Genomic DNA, 4,848 nt, shown 5'->3' on the forward strand with positions numbered 1-4,848 from the left:
TAACCCTTGGAATTAAGCACCAAGTATAGTGTTATATACTCTTCTTACTGGTATCTGTATAAAGAATGATTATTCTTAGTCTTACTGTGATATTTGATCACATTAACGTTATCTTCTAACATTTTGTTATCCACATAAATAAAATAATAACTTATGCAAGTTTCAGAGATTTATTTTGACGCCTTCTTAAAAAAAATTATGAAACTCTCCAATATTCAGAGAATTATAAAACTTTTAGTTAAAGCCTCCAACTGTTTCTTATTATTCATTCTCTTTAAAGTCTTAGAATTAACTTCTTAGAGCTGGGATTGAGAGGAATTTTTCCCCATCGTTATTAAACACATAATTATTAATAAAAATCTGGATCCAAATTTTTTTCCATCTTTCTCTGATTAAAAAGGCAGAAAAAACACTTAAAAAATATTCACCAGAAAGATTTATGACTCTAAGTTTACAAATTATTTAAGACAATCTTCTACAAAAATTATTTAAAATACTTAATGTCATAAATCAATACACAATAAAATTAAAGCCTGTAATGATTCGAATGTAAAGAATTATCTGCTTTGTTTTTCTTAATTTAGACGGTTCTATTGTTCTTAACCAGAGAGAGTTTGACGTACAGTATTGGGCATTGGCTTAATAATTAGGACCTTCTTGAAACAATGGGAAACGATTTGACCAGCATAAAACGTGAGTTAGGCTAGAGTAGATGAAGATTGATTTTTCAGTTAGTGAGTTTGTTTGTTTTAAAAAAAACCTCTGCGAGTCAATGAATTCGTTAATGGGAAGCCTCATTGACAGATTCTACAGTTATACCGTTATCTTCCATGGTCTGGTAATGAAAACTGGAAAATCACCTCCAAAGGTAATGTAACAGGATGGCTTCATGCAAACACAAGTAGTCATAAAGTTCTAGCAAAATATAAGTTGGAAAGTCGAAGGAAGCTGTCTATACTACACAGTGTGTGTTGAGTAGTATAGAGGGAGAACATATACTGATAATATATTTCATGTGAAAACAAAGATGCAACATTAGACTTCCCTTAAACAGTTTCCTAATATCATACTGTGAAAGAAACTGTTATAAAGCAAGTCTAATGTCGCATCTATGTTTTCACACGAAATACTATACGACAGTTACAACACAAGAGGTTGAACTTCCAATGACAGCAAAGAAGTTAATGAAGACAATCACCTAAAGTGCAATAGAGCAGAATTCAGAAAAATAGGTGGTCCAAACCAAAGTTCATTAATCGTGATTGTCTTTGGGAGGAATCGAGAATGACTAAATGGTTAGTTTCAAAAGAAGACTTCTCCAGAAGTATGTCAAACTGCTGAAGATCCAAGTATTCCTGTCGAGATAATTTCCATGGTTTTACCAAAGGCGGAGCCACAGGTAGATTTCCTCGAGACAACAAATGTTGAAAAGGGGAAGGATTCTTTGTTTGTTTGTTTGAATTTCGCGCAAAGCTACACGAGGGCAATCTGCGCTAGCCATCCCTAGTTTAACAGTGTAAGACCAGAGGAAATGCAGCTAGTTATAACCACCCACCGCCAACTCTTGGGCTACTCTTTTTACCAACGAATAGTGGGATAGAACGACACATTATAACGCCCCCACGGATGAAAGGGCGAGCATGTTTGGTGTGATGGGATTCGATAGATGAATCCACAAATAACTACACATTCGTTTGTGAAATAAGGAGAGTGATTCTGATCTGATAACTTTTACTGAGTCTTCCTAGAAAATGTAATAGTATGTCAACCACATTATATATGCTGTATCTAATGTCGAAGAGGCCTTTCGCCCAGTACTAGTGTGATATTCAAGCATGTCAATGTTTTATATCTGTTTTAGTAATATAGAAAGTTTTAAAAATATAGGCTGTTTAGTTTCCGTACTGTAATGGCGGTTAACACATGACCCAGAAAATCGTTAAATTTACCTTGTTCTAGTTGCTTGTTTCTTTGTTCTCTTTAGTAGGTAATGTATTTTCTGCCCGATAGGATATTGCAGTAACAAATAGTACCAGAGTTAAAAGGATTGGTACTATAATATTATTTGTTGACTGAATATGACGTTGACTGAATGTAACAGCCGACCAGTGCTATGAGGGAACAAACGTATTTTGGTAATACTGTCGACTGAACAAAGAAAGCGAGTTTATCTGTGGATTTCCCATGCAATTTCTTGATTCATTTCTACTAGGAAGGTTATAGAGTGAAGACTTACTTGCAACAACATTTTTTGAGTTCGACGGAAGTCTCTCCCTAGAGATAAAAAGCTGTGGGACAAAGTACAGCCTAATAGAAACGACTGTCTTTTCGTGCAGTCTTTTGCTGCATTTTCTTTTTGTTTGTTCAATAATAAAGATTATTTTTATTTGTACCAACTTTGTCCAGTATCATTATTTTACACACACACACACACACTTTACTTTCACTCATAAATTATTTAAAATATATATAAAAAAGAAATATAATCAGCTATTACTCACAAAATACTAATAAAAAACCACTTAGCTTACCACACGAATCGTTCATATCACATTGAAAAAAACCCTGGTCTTGTCTGATCTCCGTAAACACCGAATATCAGGCCTGATTAGTACTTGGAAGGGTGACCATTTGGAAATACCAGGTGATGATGACGCTATGACTTTTTGCTCCGTGTGGTACAGCGGTATGTCTGCGGACTTACAACGCTAGAAACCGGGTTTCGATACTCGTGACGGGCAGAGCATAGATAGCCCATGATAGATGTGAGTATGTTGACTTAAAGCACGCATTGGGTGAAATTCCTAAGCACTATTTGAAAGACGTCTGGATAATGCGATGGTTAATCTTAGCAGTTGTATTATATTCTAGCTATCAGGGTCGATTACGTGGCTCAGCGGTAAGTCAGTGGGCTTATAACTTTAAAAATCGGTTTTGATACCAGCGGTGGGACGAGCACAGATAATCCACTGTGTAGCTTTGTGTTTTACAATAAAAAAACTGTCGAGGTCTTCATCCGGGATTTCAGCTGACAGTGTCCTAGTGCGGCAATTTTATAACCATATCTTTCACATCTGTAAGCCTAATATCACTGATTTAGGGATCTTTAAGTTTCATTCTTCACAGTATCTTTTATCATAGTTCTGTTTGCATCCACAATGTATATGACAGCCTTGTGTATTTGTAGGATTTCTTTTCTCGAATATTTAATGTTTCTTTAAAATCTAGTTGTGTACTTACAACGCTTTTTATAAAGTTATAATTTTTATGTCACAATCTCTGTTGTGTTATTTATTTGTTTTTAGGTAATGTTCTTCTATTCTTTCTTTAAACATTCTGCCAACTTCATAGCTGTTTTCTTTATCTCAGGAATATTTCTGCATAACTGAATGAGTTAAAGTGTGTGTGATATGTTTGAAGTGATGCAACAATTTCATTAGCAAATATTTAACATAGATATAAGTTTAATAAAAGACAGGTTGTTCAATGTTGGTATGTGAAAGTAAATGTGAGTATGCAGTATATTTCGCGCCTTCGATCACGTGTTTCTGATACCTTTCTAAATCCTAGATCACGTTCTTAGTTTTTTCTCTCTCTTTTTTTTTCGGGATCGTGCTTTTATATCTCTGTGGGACAATTGTAAGTCTATGGATTTACAACACTAGAATCCCGGGTTCGATTGTCGCAGCAGATTGTCTAATGTGACTTTCATTAAACAACAACAACTCGTGCTTTTTCTTTTTCACAATTTCCAAATATCTTTTAAATTCTGAACAATTTCTCGTACCGTAAGTCATTGTTTTAATTGTTGTTTTTCCTATTGACATAAAATATTATAAAGAACAGTTTCAATTTGATTACCTTTAAAATGACAACTGATTCGCAGAAAAGTTGAGTAATGAAATCTTTACAAAAATTTAAGCGTAAGTGACATAATTGGATGTTTGAAAGTTCCTAAAACTCGGGTATTAAAACAAGTACCTTAGTTCACCAAACATGCTCGCCCTTTCAGCCGTGGGAGTGTTATAATACAACAGTCAATCCCACTATTCATTGGTAAAAGAGTAGCCCAAGAGTTGGCGGTGTGTGGTGTTGACTAGCTGTCTTCCCTCTAGTGTATCACTTCTAAATTAGGGACGGATAGCGCAGATAGCCCTCGGGTATATTTGCGCGAAATTAAAAAACAAACAAACCTTAGTTCAAAATGATCATATTTTCAACTGTGTTTACTTTTATTCTCGCCCCCAGCGGTATGTCTGCGGACTTACAACGCTAGAATCCGGGTTTCGATACCCGTGGTGGGCAGAGCACAGATAGCCCATTGTGTAGCTTTGTGCGTAACTTCAAACAAACAAATAAAAACTTTTATTATCATTTAGGTTATTTAATTTGTTTATGACAATTTCTTCATTAGCTTAAACATTAAACCAAAATGTTACAGATTATAATGAATCTATAAAAATAATCGTAGTTAACTGAATAAAATATATTAGTGAATTAAATTAAGTTGTGAACTTAAAAATATAGTATTATCGTACAGATTGATGAATAGTTCTATAAAAATAATCTTAGTTAATTGAAGTATAAGGTATTTATTTTCATAAGAAATATGTTTTTACTTACTCACCGGGTTTATAAAATAAAGTCAGATCAAAGAACGGGTTTAAATTTTCCAATAGCTTGAAATAAATGAAATGTATATAAAATGTCATGTGCTAGATTTAATGTTGAATCCCTTCAAGCGAATATCTGCTTAAAGAAAGTAATTCAGTGTGTTATAAATAAGTTTTTGATGGATCTGGTCAACTGAATCTCATTTGTTTTAAATGGAAAAGTGAATGATCGGAA

This window comes from Limulus polyphemus, unplaced genomic scaffold (genome assembly GCF_000517525.1).
Source record: "Limulus polyphemus unplaced genomic scaffold, Limulus_polyphemus-2.1.2 Scaffold207, whole genome shotgun sequence".
Lineage (NCBI taxonomy): Eukaryota > Metazoa > Arthropoda > Merostomata > Xiphosura > Limulidae > Limulus > Limulus polyphemus.